Genomic DNA, 22,527 nt, shown 5'->3' with positions numbered 1-22,527 from the left:
AAGGGAATCAAGAGGGAAAATTAGAAGAAGGAGAGGATCATGGGTCAGATTAGTAGGTTTTCCACTGATAGCCGAGGGCTTTTGACCCAGTGCGGTTAGGTTTTGGTTCCCGTACTTGGCGGGGTCTAACAGACGGTGATAGAGGATGCGTACAAGTACAGGTTCTCGATTCACCTTGGATCCACGAAGATGTATCGAGACATGAGACTGAGTTATTGGTGGCCATGCATGAAGCGGGAGATTTCATAGTATGTCGAGAGATACTTGACATGTCGGATGGTCAAGTTAGAGCACTAGAGGCCGCATGGAAAGCTACAGCCTTTGGAGGTGCCCGTGTGGAATTGGGAACATATTACCATGGATTTCATCACTAAGTTCTTGAGGAAGGCCATGGGATTCAATTCTATTTAATCCATTTTCGATCGTTTGAAAAATAGTACCCATTTTCTTGCTATTCGGGAGAGTTCGTCTGCCAAGAAATTGGCCGATGTGTATGTATGCGAGATTGTCACTCACCACGGTGTGCTGGTTTACTTCTACATTTTGGCACATATTTCATTAGAATTTTGGTACGAGATTGCATTTCAGCACCACTTATCAACCTCAGGCTGATGGGTAAAGTGAGCGGAGCATTCAAATGCTCGACGATATGTTGAGGGCTTGTGTTATCTATTTTGGTGGGATTTAGGATTCCTACCTTCCTCTAGCCGAGTTTTCATGCAAAAACAGTTATCACTCTAGTATTGGTGCAATACTGAATGAGCTTCACTACGGGAGGAAGTGTCGTACACTAGTTTGTTGGGGAGAGGTCAGCCACAAGGTCATGGGGAGGACTGAGGTAGTCCTTCAGACGATAGAGATTATCTAGAAAATCAAGCAGTGATTACAAACAGTTTGGAGACAACAAAAGAGTTATGCAGATATACAACGATCCGATGTAGAGTTCCAGGTCGGAGATATGGTTTTACTAAAGGTATCACCATGGAAGAGTGTTATACGCTTCAGGAAGAGAGACAAGTTGGGTCCCCAATTTATTGGACCGTTTCGAGTATTGGAAAGGGTAGACAAGGTGGCCTACCTATCGGATCGGCCTGAGGAGCTTAGTCATATTCACAATACCTTCCATATTTCTCAGTTCCGAAAGTGTGTTGTTCACGATTTAGTGGTGGTTCCTTTGGATAACATTCAGGTTGATGAGCGCCAAAACTATATGGAGAGGTTAGTAGCTATGTTGGATAGGAAGATGAAATTCTTGTGCAATAAGGTGGTACCTATGGTCAAGGTTAAGTGACAGAATCGAAAGAGTTCTGAGTGGACCTAAGAGCCAGAGGCAGAGATGCGTGAGCACTATCTCAATCTATTCGCAATCGAGGATTTCGAGGATGGAATCTAGTCCGAGTGGGGGAGAATTGTAACACCCGGTCCTTGCAAGTATATTTTTTCCCCTTAATTTAAAGTTTAAAGTATGGTGAAGTTTGGTCCTACATGGGGCATTAGGGTAGTCTCCTACACAGCGCGTAGGGGGGCATATGGATGCGGAACTTAAATGATATGCATAGGGCGTAGATCAAGTTAAACATTGCATAGCTTCCTAGAACCAAAACCCTAATCTTGGGGTTCTGAGCCCTATTTAAAGGTTGTAACTCTCTTGAGGCCCTTCCATCCTTAACCTCCATCCTCCCAAATGGCCCCTTTGAAACCGTAATCCCCATTGGTGTGTTTTTAGCCTTGAGAGTGTTTTGTGTCCGCCTTTGAAGGAAGAAAAAGGTTGTGGAATCACTTTGAAGCTCAAATCAGCTTGGATCCAGAAGTTTCATTCCCTATATCATCTCGAAAAGGTATAAAGTTCTCACCTTGATGTGTCTTTATGCTAGATCTAGTTTTGCTTTAGGTTTTCATGCTTTTTGTCCCCATAACTATGGTGTATATGAGTATGAGCTACTCCAGACCATTGGAATGTCATTTCCAGACGTTTTTAGGTTTAATAAGTCATAAAAATGAGAGTTTGGTCACTTTTATCCATCCTTGCATGAGTTATGGAGCATTGGGTGACTTTCTGGACTTAGATTATGATTTGTGCCCTTGGTATGCATGCAAATGGACAAAGTATGAGACTTTATCCATTAAGATGTTTAAGAACAGAGATCTAGAAGTTAGAATGGATATTGGTCTAAGTTAATGACTTAATGATTAAGTTAGGATTTTAGGAGTTATGTAGGGCGTAAATTCCCTTAGATGGGGAGTAGCTCCATTTTTCTCTGTTTTGTCACCTTAGGCTCTATGGTGGTGTAGAGCCATTACGCTATGCGTAGACCTGTTGGAAGTTGAATTTAGGAATTTTGACCATTGACTTTGACTAAGTTTGACTTTAGGTCAAATGAAGCATTTTGAGCTATAGATTGAGACTTGGTCCCTGTTTGTTGTATAGGTGACCTGTAGAGATGGTATTTTGATCTGTGATTAGTTCATATCTCTTCTAAACTTTGAGGTAATTTATCCTCATTGTACTCGTGGGTCGAAGGAACCAATGCCAGACGACTAGGTTGTGTTATGTGTCCTTGTGTATAGGATGTTGTTATGTTATAGTGATCTGTTATATTCATAGATCTGTAATATTTCTTATACATGCTGACTATTATTAATCTGTTGCATATGTCGACATAGTGCAGTCGGGTTGAGGCGATACTGCTTTGTACTGTCGGCCAAAAAACCCGGGGCAATCCATTTAGGAGACTGTGGGCCAAGGGTAATCCAATCAGGAGGCTATGGGCTCAGAGGCAATCCAGTTTTATATTGTGGGCCCGATGAGCATGTATTGTTTATGTTTTGTTGTGTCTGATACTTTGGGGGAACTCACTAAGGATTGGTTTACAGTTGTTGGTTTCATGGTTTCAGGTACATCAGATGATCAGGGCAAAACAAAGGCCTGATCATACACATCCTCCTACTGATATATGTTTTGAGAGATTTTTGATACTCTAATTTTATGACTATGCTTTGGAAACAATGTTTTGTATGACTTATGGTTTATGAATATGGTTTCTGAAAAATAAAAAAATTTATCATGATTTTTGGGATGTTACATTTAATGGGTCAATCGACTAAGCTATACATGAGGGTTTCTTTTTTACTTAAAATAGAAAGTCAAGCTTTCCCCCATTGAGTCTTTCTTTTTAATTATACCATTATACTATTAGTTCAATTTACATATTTATAACATTGTACTTTCAAGTTTGTTCTTATTAGGACATTATACTTTGAAAAATCTACCCAATTTTGTATATGGAAAAATTGCTATAATTTTTCAACGCACAAAAATGAAAGTAAGTTGTTATATTAGATTAATCAATAAAACTTCTCAACCATAATATTTCTTGCATTTAACATTTAACCCTTTACCTTTTCCTTCCATTTCCTCAAATTTGTGGTATTATCCTCAGATACATTTAAAACATTGGCATTGTACGTCTTCAATACTCTACCCCAAAGAAGGCTGCTTGCTTTTTGTCCGATGTCTAATTAAAAAAATGAATTTCTTTTGATAATTTAAAAAATCCTTACCTAGATAAACATTAGCATTCTTGTGTCCTTAAATCCACGAAAGACACCTTCAATGGCAACTAAATGTACAAGTACAGGAGCAACAAGTGCTCTAAGTTTCAGAAACTGTTGTGCCAAAATACGCATAAGTGAAGCCTAGTTAACCAACCAAATATATGAAAGGATTATTTTTGTAAATTCACAATAATCCATATAAAATTTGTAATGAATATAAAGTTATAGAGTTTTTCACTCACAACAACACATGTTTTCTCTTGTATTAGAAAACACCAATCAAACTTGTCAAATATACCAAATCAGAGATGTAATAAAAACTATGTATTTGTTTTCCATCGCCATAAACTTTTTGATGCAAACATTGAGATGTGGCAAAGCATGACATTTGTTTTAACAAAAAAATGCAAAGTATTCCATAAAAGCCCAAGTATGTGTGTTATCTTGCATTCACACACACACACACACACACACACACACACATATATATATATATATATATATATATATATATATATATATATATAATAAAGTAGAATAAACATAGTCAAAATAAAATGATTATCTTTACCTCAAATTCACCAAAAAGCTTGCAATTTCTCCATAACAAGTTAACGCAATAGAAATATCAAGTTAATGAATGCTTGCCTTCGATCTATTCGTTATAAGCATAGTATCAAAACCCAATTTAATATATAACAAAAAAGGTGAAAAAATAATACTTGCCTACAATTTGTTTGAAAAGACAATTCTATAATTGAGTAGTCTTCTGAAAATGTAGTGCTTTAAGGCTCCACAAAATATAAAACTTTAGAAACCACAAACTAAGACGAAATTTCGAAACTTAAATTAGGCTTTTTATTAATAAAGATGCAAAAAATATTTCATGTACCCTTCAAACTCACATGAATGATGAATTTTGCACTCTTTTTAAAGGAAACATTGTTACATATAACTTCTGTACTTTTAGATGATTGAAATATGTAAGCAAATACCTAATAAAATGTAATCTTGAGTTACATTGGTTGGAAACCCCTACATCTGTAAAATAGTACAATAGATGTAAGAAACTTCAAGTGTATATATTTCAAAGGAAATTATGAAATTGAAAAATAGCATGTATTGAAGGTCATATGATGCATAATCTTGTTTATAAGATAATCTTATCACCCTAACAACAATCTAATAAAATCAGTAATAATGAATTATAAGAATTAAAAGAGAGCGTAACTTAATTTCTAATTACATTATGTTGAGAAAATACAGAAACAAAACAACTTCAGTGAGAATTCTTGTGGGTATTTTCAGTGAAAAAGAAGGAATAACATTTGGTTGTAACATTTCATTGAGCACTTGGTGTGCATCATGAAACTCACTTTCAAATTTCATAATCAAGCCAGTCGATTGAGTTGTAAAAATAAATAAACAACCAAAACTTTTCAATTCATTTAACCTCTGTGTCATCTACCCAACATCTTTTGTAAAAATCCTGAAAAACATAATCCTTCCAGAATAGAATGTTTAAATTAGAAATGGAACAAAAAAACATACTATGGCTTCCCACATATATTCATAATAGTTCATTATATACATGGATCAAGTAAACAGAAAAAGTCACAAATGCATAATTTAAGCTACAAATTAATAATGGCGTACATTGCTGTCGATGACAAAAAAACTAACCTTCATGAAATTGGAGTTGATGTGTACATGAAGTAACAAGGATTTAGAGGAGGTGTAGGATTGCAAAACCATTGATGGGATCGGAGGAGAGTTGAGGTGGTGCTCTATCCAGAAACTCGAAAGAGGGAACCAGAGACCTTCTACGCATATATTGATTGAGAAAGGTGGTGGATGGTAGAGCGGGAAGCTGGTTACCAGAGTGCTTTGATTTCAGTCCCTTCTCTCTTTACCGACTTCATATATCAATTTGAGAGAAGAGTGAGATACATATGTAATGAATTGAGAGAATAGTAGGAAGGCGATGGTGATTTCATTGGAAGATAGTAGCGGTGGTGTCGAAGAAGAATGTCAAGTGTTATGTAGTTGGACAAAAATTATTGGAGCATTCAGGCGGTGATTGACCGGCCAATTTAAGAAAAACCATCCAGATTAAGAGCAGGGGCCAAAACTGCCAATTTGACAAACATTTATGGCCAAAATCTTAACCATCATAAGTTTACTATTCATAAGGGGTTCCAATATATATATAATATCAAGATCAAATAAGAAAGGAAAATTTTGGTAGAAATGTAAAAAGTTTTTTTCTATATATATTTTTTAGTGAACAAACAAAATTAATCATTAGATGATTCAAAAGTTAGATAATTCATAAGAAAAAATTCCCAAAAAAACATCTTCATGATTCAATTTTAAGTAAATTAAAAAAAATTCAATTTTATGACAATTTTAGTGATTAACAAGAAAATCATTGTATAAATGAATCATCAAGATGTTTCTTTTGTGAATAATGTTATTTTTGATTCATTTAGTGATTCATTTGTTTTGTTCGTAAAAAAAATATGTAGAAAAAACTTCTTACCTTCCTACCAAAAAAAAATTCTTACGGTAATATATATATATATATATATATATATATATATATTATTGTTATGTATAAATATTTATTATTTATATTATAACTTTAATATGAGTTTGGAGGTGCAGAGTAAGATCAACTAATGTGATCTTAGGAACACACTACAACAAAATGAGGCTACAACCCTACTAAAAGGTTGTATTAGGCCTTTTAAAAATTGCATAATGCCTAAAACAATCTTTTACCATATGTTGTACTAGGCAAAGTTGTATTAGACCAAAAACAATTTTTTTCTTTGAAAATGCAACCATTTATGAAATAGTTGCAAATCTTTTTTAGATGCAACATTTATTTGAATGCAACATTTGTTATGCAAAAATAACTTTTTTTTATGTTCATATGCAACTTTTTTTTACACTTAGAGACTACTTTATAGCTGTTTTAGTTAGAAAAATGCACATTTTTTATAATAAATTGTAACCTTTATTATGATTCTATTAAATAATTGCAACCTTTATTTATGGTATATGCAACCTTTATTGTGTCTTTAATTACAAAAAAATCAACCTTGTTTAAAGTCCAGTGCAACTTTATTTTTGTGACTTTTTTCTAAAGCTAATGCGACCTTTTTTCTAGTCATGCTAAATATGTTGTACTACATTGATACGCATATTCGTTATTACTAAAATTACACCATAACAATAATAACATAAATATGTTATATAATTTTATGTTCTCCATTGACACGTTTAAATTCAAAATTAACAACAATAAATCAAAGTCAACACAAAGTTGTCAACAATAATCACAAAAAGGCATTAAAACGCCCTAGATGTGTACTAAACATAGATAATAAATCATATTCCCAACAATCAACCTTATGTAGGTTGTTGTTTTGTAAACTTTTGCATCATGGCTTCAAAGTTTTCTCATTGGATGTTATTCGCATAGCTTCTAATTCAACTTGTTTTTTTCATGGTCCTCTTGAATCAATTTTCCATTTCTATCAACTGATTTCTTTCAACTTCATTTGATTTGAATATCACTAACAATACAATGAATATTACCAAGAAAATAGGACCATTCTCCTCAACCATACAATTATTATCTGGAAGCAACCTAATGATGGATTACAAAATTTATGCTCACATTCACCTTGAAAATAAACTATATACCCTAGAAGATCCTTCACTTTTCCATTGCGTACATCAAAAATCTCTACAAGGTAGCTAAAACAAAAAGGAATTAGAGTTCAATCAATTCTATTTAAGTTCAATGTATGAGTATATAATCAAACCACTAACATTGTAACAACAACTACAAGACAAATTTTCAAGAACTATTCCTTTTAAGTTCATCTTAGAAATAAAATAATTAAAAAACGAGTTGATTTCAGCAACTTACTTTCTACTTCTGGGATATTTATGGCTCGCTTATATAAGCCATCTATCTCAATCTTTTTTATACCTACAATAGTTAAATATAATATTGACAAAATTTAATTAGTTTTTCATGGTATTGAAGATAAAAAAGCAAGAAATCATTCATCTTAACTTTCAGATACAATAGTGGAAAGAGAAGCATTTGAAATCCCAACCTCTGATGTGTTTGCCCTAAAAATTTGTATTTGACATATTTGCCCTTATAAGCTCTAATGTGTTTTTCCACATACACGGACGACATAACCATAATTTTCACTATCCTTAACACTGTTAACAACCTTAAAAGTAAAAAAAAAAAAAAAAAAAAAAAAAAAAACTCTGAGTAATTGAATATGGAGGTTCCGTTAAGAAAATGGCAACAAACTTTCAAGAGCCATTTTAAAATAGACATGTGATTCTGACTCACAAGTACATTCCTATTTTGAAGTATATATTGTAATTTTTTTGCCATTATCGATCATGGTTCTCATTATAGTAAAATAAAATTGACAGATTTCCCACCCATTAGCCGTATTTTCCCATGCACATACAAGTTGCCATGCAGAAGTTGTGTTAAGGTGGCTTGGTAACAAAGCTTCACCTTCCACAGTCAAGTTGACTTGGTAATGTGCATTAACAAGACTATTTTTCCCATTAAATATTGATATTAGATAACTTAAAAATAACATTTTTTAACAGCTATGTAATATTTTAAAGAAATTCCATGCAATCTACTCTAAGAACATCAAAAAATATATAACATATGAAAATGAGGGTAAAATGGTCCAGAAAGAAGCAAACTTCAGAGTAAGCAATATAACCATAATTGGGAGGAACCAAAAATAAGTAAGTAGATTCAAATTCACCAGGATCGAACAATAACATCCGTCAGCACAGAGGAGAAACCAAAAGAAACCAAAAGCATAAACAGGAGCAAAATTGTCCACCACAATACAATGTACTAGATTTTTTAACAAGGATCGACTCCCCTTTTGTCACGAAAATGTTCTTTCCCACTTTAAGTATCGTGAACACTTGAGATTATCAAACCTCCCCTAATACAACACAAATAGTCATATTACTATGTGTTTTCAAGTTTATTACATTCACACATATAAAGTTAATATTACAATTAGTTGTATCCTCATTTTATTAGAGTTTAAGAGTTTTTCAGCTTGACCCATTTTTAATGTTTTGAGCATAAACATAATCTACAAAATCCAAATGATACAATACCGAAGTTTTTTGGAAACTAGATCCGTTTTCCCACAACTTCCTTTTGTGGTGATCTTGTCTAATTCGGACCAAAATAGCCTATACATCACTTGCAAGACAGGTCAATAAATCTGTCCTAATTTCAAATTTTGGAAAACATCACCATATACTTCATGGCTTAAGACAAGGGCTTAAAGCCACTCAAATTACACCCAATAAGCCTCAAATGAAGATATTAAGACAAGTATTGACTACTTCAAAGAAAGAACAAAAAGATTACTAAAACATGATTGAAAGTAGAATGCTCTTATCACACCATACACAAAATCCTACACTTACCACTAATCAAGACCTCATTAAGTTCCAATTCAAAACATAAACTAGGATGACTCTATGGTGAAATTTTAAACAAGATTTGAATGATAAATAAGATTGTTATTTCAACTCTTATGATGTGGTTTTAGGGCAGAAAAATGTAAGACATAACAACCAAGCATTATAAGACTTTTCAAGCTAGATGTAGACATCTTTTTGCTATCAAAGAAAAACATAATAAACCACACATCAAGACACTTAGGGGATGCTTTGAGGACCTTAATAATGGTTCAAAACATGTTCTTTATTTAGAAAAATATCACACATGAAGTCACCAGAATTGGAGGTAAAAGAAACAAGATTTATGACACCAAAGGAGAGCAATTGATTTACAATTCCAACAATTCTCAATCACCATTACCAACATATATGAGAGCATTTTTGGAAGAATTTTGACAATAAAAATAGCCTTAAACACACCCAATATGGCTAGATTTTTTCCATTCAAAAAGTCATACGAATTGAAGTGAAAGAAGAAAGTTAATTGAATTAATTTAGTAATGGAATTAAAATTACAATGTAATTTTTATACTAAAAGTTGTAATTTTCGATAAAATTTGTATTTTTTTTAAGTTGCAAGTTTCAATAAAATTTGCAACTTTTTAAAAACAAAGTTGCAATTTTAAATAAAATTAACAATTTTTTTAAACAAAGTTGTATTAAATCTTCTAGTGCAACCTTTTTGTTCGTTGTTTATAATCAAATGTGACTGTTGTGAAAATGTTGCACTAGAATCATTTTGTAGTAGTGACATGAGGGTCTGGGGGTTTCTTTAATTACGAAGGGACCGTTCGTTGTATACATTCATGATTATTGGTTCTCGCGTATATACTTTTTTGTCACTTCACATTACTAGGCAAAAATCTTCTCTCAAAGAACATCAAAAAAGCAAGGTATTTTATGTTTTTGAATTTTTGATTTTGAATGAAATCGAACTTAAATTTTATTGGATTATTCCAAATATGGTTTCATATTACCCCAAGCATTATGGTCAAAATAACAAAATTTTGAAAATATTTGTACAGACGATCCTTGAAATAATCAAGTTATAATTGATAATACTCTAACCTTTTTTCTAACATAAAATACGAATAAAAGAAGAGAAATCGAACAATAATAATAATAATAATAATAATAATAATAATAAATAAACAATAATAAGACAAATTCATATGTAAGATGCTAAATAAAAAGGACGATTAGGTTAGATTTTATAATTTGTCATTGAAATTGTATAATTTCCAACTAAAGATCATAAATAGATTAACCGACTAACAAGTAAAACAAGAAAGTAACAATGAAAATGTAAGTTGTATTTATAAATATGGTCATAATGATGTTGCAATTTAAATTATTTTTAAATTAAAATAATTACATATTTATATGTAAAATACATATTTTATATTAAAATTGCATATTTAACGAGAAATATGATTATAATATAAAAAATGTATATTTATACATAACATTCCAATTTAAATGCAAAAGAAAAACTTGTATTCATAAAAAAAATATGGTTTTCAAGTGTAAAAAATGTATTTACAACGCTTTTCAAATGGAAAATGGTATACCGAATGAAATTGAAAATAAAATGTTGTTCAATTTAAAACAAAAAATTATGTAGTGTCAAAATTGAAAAAAAACAATTAATGCCTTTTATGCCATTTTTTTATTTTGACACATTATCATGTCAAATCTGCACAACATCATATAATCAAAAACTAACACGTCAGCATGTCACGTCAATGGATAGCCAAGTAGACTGGTCAAACGGTCAATATTGCAAAAAAATTAAAAAACATAGTATTTAAATTGAATCAAAAGATAACGCACTGTCAAAATCAAATTTAAAGAAACAGAATGACTTTTATGAAATTTTCCATTATTTAATTGTAATTTGATACAATTAAGAGAAAAGGGAAAAAATATCTTGAATATATAAATTTTTGTTTGATAAATTATATAATGCTTCAAATTTTATTTTATTTCTCTTAGATAACTATAATATACCAAATTATATTTTCTTGTAACCACAAAACCTTTCAAGTCTTAATGTTATATTGTAATTGCAAGACATAAATATATATCATAGGGCGGTGTTTGTGATTTATTATTTAAAATGTTTATTGATTTATTAGGGTTTGACACTGGTAATAAGTTATATAAAGTGTTTGGATAATAGAATACTAAAATTACTTGTTGATTTAAATAATGAGTTTTTGGTAAGTTACATTCTCATTACTAAAATCTCTAGCGATGGTGTCTAATTTTTCTACTTAGCTCTGGTAAGCAACAGGCTCAGCTTTTTGGCCACGTTTATTGTTATTCATGCTTTGCTTGATATGGGGAGTAATCAAAATACTGAGAGATGACAGTGGAGAACTGGTGATCATCAAATACAAATCGTTAATCCTCATGACTCTAAAAAGGGACGTGATAACGGGTTTCAGAATTACAAAAAGATATATGAGCTATCTGTTAATGTGTATGTCACAAACTTTTCGGAATCAATGTCAGTTAATGATCTCTGGAAGTTGTGTGCAAGGCAAGCTATTGTGTCGGGTGTATACATCGTCAGGAAGCTTTCCAAGATCAGTAAAAGATTTGCATTCGTTAAGTTTTTGAAAAAACAAGGATGTATCTCATGTTGTGGAAGACCTCAATAGAATTTAGATTGGGAACTTCCATCTTTTTTCATCGTGGGCTAGATTTAACAGAATGAATGAAGGTAATAGGATGGTGGATGATCAACGTTTCCAGATAGTCAGAAAAGAACCGCTGACAAACCAATTGAACTTGAATTATGCATGAACATATCCGTCGGCAGTGGTTGGAATGAATGAGAAAGTATATCAAAAGCAACCTTCAATTAATCTACAAAAGGAGTATATACACATTCTGGAATGTAAGTTACAATCAAGAGATCATTTACTTATTCTTAATTCTTATTCTATTGCATTAAGAAGGGTTAAAGATATCAGTGTAATTGAAAACTTATATAATATTTGTCATAAATAAGGCTTCAATGATATGAACATTACTTACCTTGGTGGTGAATGGGTATGGATTGAATTCAAAAAACATAATGTGTGTGATAAGTTCAAGAAAAGTGTTCAAATGAAGCAATACTTTGGTGAAAATAAATCGTTAGCAAGGAATTTGTGGCCTGATTCACGAATTATTTGGATTGAAATATTGGGATTGCCTTTGCATGCTTGGACCCCATCAGCTTTTAAAAATGTGGCGTCATATTGGGATGAAGCGCTTTTGGTCGATAATGATGAGGATGAACCAGCTGGTACATGTACCGTGGGCATAAAAACGTCAAATTTGAACAACATTCAGGGAGTTATTAATGTGGAGATCGACGATACTAAATATCTTGTTAATGTTAGAGAAATTGGGAATTGGACGCCTTTTATTATACATGAAAGTTATGATAGTTATGAGTCTGATCAGGATGATGAACTTAATGTAGAGGAGGGTGAGATAAATGATGTAGTTCAAGAAAATGAGAAGGATAAGAATTTAAAACATAACAATGAAATGGAGAATGATGTTGGAAACAATAGTGATGAAAATTTGGCACAAGAAAATAAAAATGTAGAGGAGAGCGACTCGGCGGAAAGGTTTGTTTTGCCGTCAAAAAAGAAAAAGAAAGCAATGTGGGGTGATGAACCGGAGAATAATGATGTTGTTTGTGAGGAAAATGATAAGTCTAATTCTTCTATGTCTACACCTCCAGGTTTCTACTCTTTTACTAAAAATGGTGGTCGATTGTCACCTATTTTTAATCACAATGGGAATGAATCAGAGCAACATTGATCGAAAACAGGGAGTGTTAATTCAAAAAAGAGAAATCAGTCTAGAGTTGGAGTTAGAAAGAAAGATGTTGAGGGAGTGTATCTTGTTTATGTAATGGTGAATTTATTGAGGTTGGTTCGGCTCTTGAGTATAAGATGACAAGGTGTAATAAAAATAGGGAATCTATTATCAAAGAAATGGGGGCTAAACTTGTTGATAAATGAATATTTTATCAATTAATGCATGTAGTGTTGGAAACAAAATGAAGAGGAGGAAGATTCCAGCTTTGTGTTATAGTCTCGGTGTCTTGTTTCTATGAATTCAAGAAACAAGAATTCAGTCTGATGATCTTTTTATTTTTCAGAGTCTATGGAGGAATTTTAATTTTGAGTTTTCTTCTAGTGTGTCACGTGTTCGATCTGGTGGTATTGTGTTGTTGTGGGATCTATCGGTTTTTTTGACACTAAGGTTTGCTCGAATGAAAACGTGCTTATAGTCCAAGGAAGATGGATGCGTATTAATCTTAACTGGTTTATGGTTAAAGTTTATGCTCCACATGATAACATAAGTAAGAAGGAATTGTGGGTGTATTTGCATGATTACATCTAAAATAACAAGGATCTTATTTATTTTTTTGGTGATTTTAATGCGGTTTGATCTTCGACTGAAAGATTGGTGTGTATGTTCTCGCAATGGGAGGCGGATGATTTCAATTGGTTTATTAACGATTCTGATTTATGTGAGATTCCCATGGAAGGCTTTTCTTTCACTAGAGTTAGCAAAAATGCTGCTAAATCTAGTAAGTTGGATCAGTTCTTAGTATCCCATGATGTATTGAACTTGTTGTCAGATTTTTCTTGTTTAGCTCCAGATCTTAATATTGCTTATCACAAGCCAATTTTCCTTGCTCAAGATAAACTAGATTATGGTCCTCGTCCTTTTAAGATTTTCAATTCTCGGATGCTTGAAGATGATTTTTACCAGGCTGTTCGTTTGTTTTGGTCCAAAAATTCTAATAATGTGGAGATTGTGCCCCCATTATTTTTAAATAAAAGTTAAAGGGTTTAAAAATGATCTTGTGGGAATGATGGAATAAGGTTTAAATTAAACGTGATGGGGATAAAGTTAATCTTTTAAAAAAATTAAATGAGATTCATTTGAAGATTGATATGGGGTTGGCTTCTTTGGAAGAAAAAAATGAAAGGGTAAATATTAAGAATCAATTGTCAGATTTGGAGAAAAAAGGGATGGCTCACCTTTCTCAAAAATCGAAGATCAAGTGGTGTATTGAGGGTGACAAAAATACAAAGTTCTTTCATGACATTATCTAATAGTAAAAGACGTCAAATGGCTATTCATGGGTGGAAAGTGGACGGTGTTTGGCTTGACAACCCAACTCAAGTTAAGAGAGCTTTTTGCGATTTTTATAAAGAGACGTTCAAGAAATTTAATTTAATCGAAATTGCCAACAGAAGTCAAAAAATACGATCTTTGTCTAGTGATGTAGCTCTTGGTTTAGAAGAAAAGGTCACTTTGGAGGAAATAAAATATGCAATTTGGTCTTGTTGTGCTGGAAAGGCGCCAGGTCCTGATGGGTTTACTTTTTCTTTTATTAGGAGATATTGGGATTTGTTAAAAGAATACATTTTAGCTTCTGTGGATGATTTTATGGCGAACGCAAGAAGTCCGTCTGGTTGTAATTCATCCTTTATTACTTTAATACCTAAGAAAAATAGTCTGGTCGTCATTAATGATTACCAGCCTATTAGTGTAATTTGTATTCAATATAAGAGTTTTGCTAAGATCTTGGCTTTGAGATTGTCAAAAGTTATTAATCTGGTGGTTAGCGGCGAACAATCGACGTTTATAAAGCATCGACAAAATTTAGATGGATATTTGATGGTGAATGAATTGATTGATTGGTATAAAAGGAAAAAGAAAAAATTGCTGCTTCTCAAAATTGACTTTGAAATAGCTTATGATTCGGTGAGTTGGTATTATCTTGATACTATGTTACATTTTATGAACTTTGGTGAAAATGATGTTATTGGATTAGAGCTTGCTTAATTTCATCCATGGCTTCTATTCTTGTTAATGGAAGTCCTGCTTAAGAGTTTCAAATGTATAGTGGTCTTCATTAGGGAGATCCTTTGTCCCCTTTCCTTTTTATTCTAGTAATGGAAGGTCTCCATGTAGCTATGGAAGATGCAAAAGAAGATGGTTATTTTTCTGGTGCGAAGGTTGGAAATTGTAGTCTTTGGCTTTCTCATATTTTTTATGTGTATGATGCTATCTTCCTTGGTTATTGGGTAAAATATGATATTAGCAATGTTATTAGAATTTTACATTGCTTTTATTTAGTGTCAGGATTGAAGGTTAATGTGCATAAATCGAACCTTTATGGGATGTCTGTTCCTTTTGAAGAAGTTGAACAATATGCTTATTTAGTTGGTTGTAAAGCGGATTGTAACACCGAAAATTTTCAAACAAATTTTTCATTTTGAAATCACATAATTCTCATAACACATTTCACAAAAATCCCATTTATTTAATTTACAAAACACAACTCGATAATTGTTTGATTAATAATCCAGGATCCTCAAAACATAACTCTTTCTCTAGTGTGTACAATCAAGCCGACACCTTCCCGCGATCCCGAGAAGAACCTGAAACACATATCACATAACACGATAAGCACGAAGCTTAGTGAGTTCCCCAAAATACCACATACACAAATAATAAGCTTCTCATGGCTATAACTCGGCATGGACCCTTTGGTCTCATGCATCTCGGTGTGGACCCTCTAGTCATGTGTCTCAGTGAGAACCCTTCGGTCTCACAGCTCAGTTTGGACCCTCCAGTCGTGTCTCAGTGGAAACCCTCCGGTCCCAAAACTCAGTTTGGACCCTCCGGTCCTATCTCAGTAACCACAGAATATAGCATATATATCACACAGACAAAATGCATAATATCACAAAACTCAAGTAAGCACATAAGACCCTACGGTCACACATAGATACCACTCATGGTAAGTATAGTGAGAAGACTCACCTCGGATGATGAACGGCTCCTATAGATGTTGTTGCTGCACCGGTCTCTAACACTGGACCAACATCCACAATTACCCAATTAAGATCTAAGTCCAAATTCTCACTCTTTAGGTCTAAAGGTAGTCCACTAACTAGCCCATCAATAACCTAAAACTCATTGGGCCCACCAAGGCCTAATAATGAATGGGCTCTCCCAAGGCCTAACTCTCAAGTCTAAGCAACAAGCCCAACACAAGGGCCCAATGCATATATATAATATTTCTCCACTCAAAATCTCTAGTACACAAGCCTAAAGATCCGGGCCCAACCATTAAGGCCCAAAATAAGATTTAGCCTAAAAAGCCCACAACGAGGTTACGTGGGGCGTACCTCCCTTGGTACGCTCAACGTACACAAGCATGCAGGAAATCTGATCGAGGACACCAACCCAGTACACGGGGCGTACTAGGATTCTGCTCGGCGTATGTCCAGAATGGCTTTTCTCACTTTCTTGGTCTTAAACAGTTAAGAACTTAACTCATATCACAGATCTGGACTTCCTAGAGGCTCTTACTCCATAAAGTCTGTGACTTTAACCCTTTGTGTGGCTGATAAAGTCACAAACACCAACAACTCTGATTCTCTTATCTCAAAATGCTCATATCCCATGCATGGGTTGATTCAAACGTCCAAGTTTTGATTTTTATGACACTATACTCCTAGAGACACTCAAAGGAGATGCTCATAATCTTTGGAGCTCAATTTCTCATAAAGCATGCAACTTTGGGACCAGAACCCTAAAATGGTCTAACATGATGAACAAAAAAAACAGTGAGAAAGCATTGAGCTTTATACCTCCAAATGAAGCTCCCAACACAGATATGCTCAGATCTATAGTCTGGACTCCCACTCCTTCTTCTTCAAAGCTCCTTCTTCACTCCAAGAGCACACAAATCACTTAAATGCTCTCAAATGGACACACACAAAATCAAGAACGATGATAAGGGTTTGAGAAGGTTGATTGTTTGAGGATGGTGGCCAGGAATGAAGCCATCTTATTCTTTATATAGGGACACCCCCTCATTTAGGGTTTTCACTATGTGCCTAGTACGACGAGCGTACCATCTGGTACCCCCAGCGTACTAGGTGGTTCTGCTTAAAAGTCACGCACATGAGTACACTAAGCATATTCACACTTACGCCCAGTGTACTCAGTTGCCACCTTTCTCAAATAAGGGACCTATCTTGACAAAACGTCAAACTTCCATAGATTCCTCGATATAACTCCATTTCCAATCAACCTCATATCCACAGAAAGGTGACGAGAAGCTCTACGCTTCTAGCAACTCGTCGCAGCCCCGAGGCTTCCTCATGCCCCAGGTTGCAGCCCACATGTCCTAATCATGGACGATCCAAAACATGATGTTACAATTCTCCACCACTTGAATTAGATTTCTCCCTCGAAATCGCTCCTTATCAACACATAGATCGAAACCAATAACCCGAGAAGCACCACTGAAAGGACCTCATATCATACAAAAATCTCTTCCAAACACACCTGAACTCAACAGGAACTCCCGACCCCGAAGAAGGACAGACCCTTTTGCCGCTGCGGTACTCGATCTGTCTCTCCAGAACTTGAAAACTCTAGTGGTTTGTCTCCCTGCCAGACCACGCTCACAAAATATCATCATGTTGATCGCTAATCGAATAACAGACTCTATGAACACTACCAATTCTGATTCTCTAATCGATCCCGGTTGTAACTAAAAACGAACGGAAAGTCCACATGCCACCAAGGAACCACCGCCTGAACAACTATTAGAACTCATCTGAAAGAATGAACCTCAAAACTCTGTCCTTAGACACAAGAAAATGATCATCCTCACTTGGAAGTATCCTCTGACATCTATAGACATAAGCCCCATCTTCCTCTCAAATATCCCTTTCAACACTGAGCACCAGGTCAGCTCCTGGCCCAATAGTTGAACCTCTAAAGGTTACCCATTGCATACCAAAAAAAACGTCTCACTGGCTTCCTTCTCACAATAACTATCTCGGCCCATTGTGACACACAACTCATGAAGTTCACTTTATCCCAAGCGAATACTGCAATCTCAACTAAAGTCGCCTCACCTCCGTCCTCTTTCGTCTACTACTCACTAGTTCCATGCGTCTTGCGGTTCTTCCCATACCAACGAACTGACCCACCACGGTCTAAGACATCAGATGGAGATCAATACCCCTCAAAATGAAACCCATATACGAATCTGAAACCTTATCTCACCTACTCAATACACGAATTATCCCAAACTCAACTCGAGAGTCTAATTCAACAGCAGAATTGGAACCACTCAGTTCCAATCTGATACTTAACCCATACCCACGATTCGCGAATTTATACACACACCATCTCTCCAATTCCTTCCGATTAAGATAATCCTTCCTCAACCCGGGATATAACAATTCTCGACCGTCACGGAGACCCCAGTCTCGCCCCTGGTCTGGCAACCAGGTTCCCGAAGAATCAAGTGGTAAGGCTACCCAAGCCTAAGAATTCACTTGCATCATACTCTAACTAGTGAATACTACAGCTCCCCGCAAAACAGTATTCACTCCTATCGACTATTGAGTGTTACGGTTCCCCCCCTGTAGTCTTAAGACGCTCCTTTATTGACTCATGAATGCTACGGCTCCCCGCAGACTTACGGCACCCTCTCAATGACTCGTGAATGCTACGGCTCCCCGCAATATCACAATACTGTCTTGCTAACCAGTGAATACTACAGCTACCCGCAATACCACGACACTCTCTCGTTGACTAGTGAGTACTACGGCTCCCCGCAGTATCACAACGTTCTCCGGCTATCCAGTGAATACTACGGCTCCCCGTAGTATCACGACACTCTCTTGTTGACTAACGAACACTACGGCTCCCCGCAGTACCACGATACCCTCTCCCACTGACTCATGGATGCTACGGCTCCCCGTAGTCTTACAACACTCTCTCGCTCACCGACTCACCATGGGCTCACTCCATGGTTTTTCCTGATAATCCCAAGCGATAACTCCCACTCGTATCCACTAGCTCTCTTATCACCCCATAATCTCATCATCATCACTACACTGAGTTCACCAACTCATGCTCCGCAACTCAACATAGATAGGTGCTTACACCCACCCAGCTTATGCACCACCACTCTTGATGTAAGTTCTCATAGGCAAGTGTCACACCCCAGGAAAATCCCATATTTTCCTAAATGTTGGTTACCAATTGTGAAAGATGTAAGCTAAAAACCCGCTTGTCGTTGTGAAATGTATTAGTTTTAAGGCAAAGTAAACTAATTACTTTATTCATTATTACTATTAAGTAAATCCCTGTTATCCTAATTGCGAGTTCCATAACCATATGATAGACTGGATATGGCAATAAGTAGTCCACATCACCTTATGACTTTCGTCACTCTTGAACCATTTCGGTTCGGCTGTAGCTAGCAGCCAGGTGTGGGGTAGTCAGCCCCGTATAGATCTATACACTCAATTCACGCTCCCTATCTAAGAGATTCTAGTTACGGGTGCAGTCCTCCACTCGCGTATCTCTGTGGAGTGTTCGCCGAGGACGTGTCTCCAATTACATAGGACTAACAAATTTACTAGTAATAATATGATAATCCTCCACTCGTGTATCTCTGTGGAGTGTTACCGAGGACAAAATAGTGTACAAAGTTTTATGTTCAAAGGTTCTAATGTCATGCTTTTAACTGATAAAATGTGGAAAACCATTTGTGAAATAAATAAAACATAACAGTTTACAACTAATTTCACAAATAATGTATATGATTACCCTGCAAATTTCAAATAGTTATCAGTGTTAAAAGCATATAAGTTTTCAAACATACACATGTAAAACAAGTTTTAAGTACAATTATCCATTGTACTTTGCTTGTATTCCCCCTGAAAACAGTGAAACCAGTGAAAAAGGGTAGGGGTATGAACTCACCAAACGAGAAGGCGCAACTGTTTCGGACACTAAACGTTGGTTCGGGGTTTGATTACATGCAAGGTTCCTATGTAATATGAAATAATGTCCAAATATATCTAATTAGATTTAAAAATACTAATTAGATAGGATACTACACTCCAATGAGCTAAAACACTTCAAACTAGTGTTTGGAGTGACCCGGGTGACATCTACGGACGTGTAATGATGCGAGGGACTTGGGAATTGAGTTTACTCTTCAAGAGTAAACTCCTTATGGAGTTTTCGGCCATATATCCCATACATACATGAGTTCACGGCCGTGAACTCATGATTGGGTGATTTGGGGTGCTAAATGGCTTAAATGAACATGGGGAATGATGGAATGGATATTTCTAAAGCCTTGGAATGGATTGTACTAGCATAAACATTATTTATGGTAGTTCACGGCAGTAAAATTAGAGTTTACGGCCGTAAAATCCCCCAATCTCAAACCATAATTATTTTGGAAGGCTAGGACAATCACATGTGATTCTAACTAATTTTCCAAGCCTTGGTATGAGTTTTGGGCATCATTTAACATGTTAAAAGGAGTTTACGGCCCTGGAACATGTTCTTGGGATGTCATGGCCGTAAACACCTAATTGGAGGGTGTTTGACATGTTTAAGGTTCCCAAACTATTTTTAGATTATTCTAGGATTTATTCCAAGGCTAATGGTGGAGTTATATGGCTTTTTAACATGCAAAAATGAGTTTACTCCCCATGTATGAGGATTTTACGGCCCAAGCATGTTCCTTGGCCGTAAAATCTTATATGGTCCTCAAAATCCATGTTTAGGGTGTTCTAAGTCCAGAATGGTAAGCCATATAGTCGTATCTAAGTCCCAAAATTGGTTTAGAGGGGTTAAATTGCTTAAAACCCAAGTTTTTAGGTGTTTATGGCCCAAGCATGCTCCTTGGCCGTAAACACATGTTCCAGGTCCAAATTGATAGATTAAACACGAATTTGAAGGCCTAAGAGGTTAAACAACAAGTTTGGGATGTTACCTCGAAGATTTGGAGCCTTAATTCAATGTTTTGGACCTTGAATATTTGGTTGAGGAGAGAGGTTAGAGAGAGAGTAGTGAGATGAAGCAAAAGCTTCAAATGGAAGTTTGATTCACTTTAAATAGTGCTCGGGATTTGGACACGGTGAAATTCTACCCGATACCGGCGTTAGACGGGGCTTTTGGTCGCACCCGACCAAGTTGTCGTAACCCGATATGGTTGATTCTATAAATGTTCCGATTACTAATACGGGGTGTTAGAATGAGTTCTAAATGCTCTAGGACACCCATTAAGTCATTTTAGATAATTTCAATTTAATGACTTAATTAAATGGCTAAATCGAAAACGAATTTGAAAACGACGATTGGTTGATCAAAATGGATTACGAAAAGGGTTACAAGCAATGATACGGAATTTTGGGTTGTTACAGCAAGGCACTTTGTCTCAGCACATATACAACCTTAGACAGTCCCACTCCGGCGGCAATTAACTGATGGGTTCCCACTGGAACAAAAGTCACTCGGTACTCCACTCACCATCTCACAACTAGAGTCTCAACATAACCAAAATTAGGACATCATACTCGAGGACCTCGGTACACCATCACAACATCTCACGATGTCTTTCCTCAACCACTAATCTTCCAATCACGCAACTTGAAACCTTGAAATACATCCATCTCAAAAATTAAAACACGAAGGAATCGTCAATGACTGAAAACATGTTGACGAAAATCCGAAGCTCCATCCTCTACTGATCACCACCCATATGAAACTACTCATACCGAATCTAAAATTGGTTGACAAATCAAGTGTTGCCCCTCCTGGAGTATAGATCACTATCTATACCCATACCCGCAAATCTCAACTATTGTGCCCTGAACTTAACGACCCAACCGCCTCGAACTCAACATTTGCAAACCCGAAAAATCCCTGGCCACGACAAATTCTCTGACCTACGACCACCTGCGGTGGATTCACTCATCCTTTCTTAAGCACACAGACATACATCATCTCACCTTGCACCTTGCCTCAATCACCAATAACCCAGGTCTCATGTGTCCGCACCACAGATCTCCCTAACCAGTTCCCTAACTGCACATAAACGGATCGTTGATCTTCTCAATAGAATACCCAGTTCTCCCCCACTCAGGGTTCGAACCATCACCAATTGGCATTCCAACAATTTACTCCATAGACTGTTTCACTAGGTATATCACACCTGACTCTTGGAACATACCACGTAATCACTTTGATGATCTTCCCGATGGACACCAAGCAACTCCAAATATCCCATAATTCAGAAAAAAATCTCAAAATCCTCCCAACATGACTGCCTCTAGTCATCTCGAAGCCTCAGACTGACACACCGCCGGATACCTCAATTATTCCGAATTACTCTTGACTCTCAATCTAGAAATAATGCACTATCATGCACCTCGTCTTTGATTCCTCGACCATCCTCCCATCGCGGGAATCATCATAAAGTAAGAGACCTCACTCTCACAGTCGATACATAACATAGACAACGAGGGTCACCGCCCCGATATACTCCTCTTAATC

This window comes from Lactuca serriola, chromosome 3 (assembly GCF_051521515.1).
Source record: "Lactuca serriola cultivar US96UC23 chromosome 3, Lser_US96UC23_V15, whole genome shotgun sequence".
NCBI classification, from domain to species: domain Eukaryota; kingdom Viridiplantae; phylum Streptophyta; class Magnoliopsida; order Asterales; family Asteraceae; genus Lactuca; species Lactuca serriola.
This window is presented reverse-complemented; position numbering follows the sequence as displayed.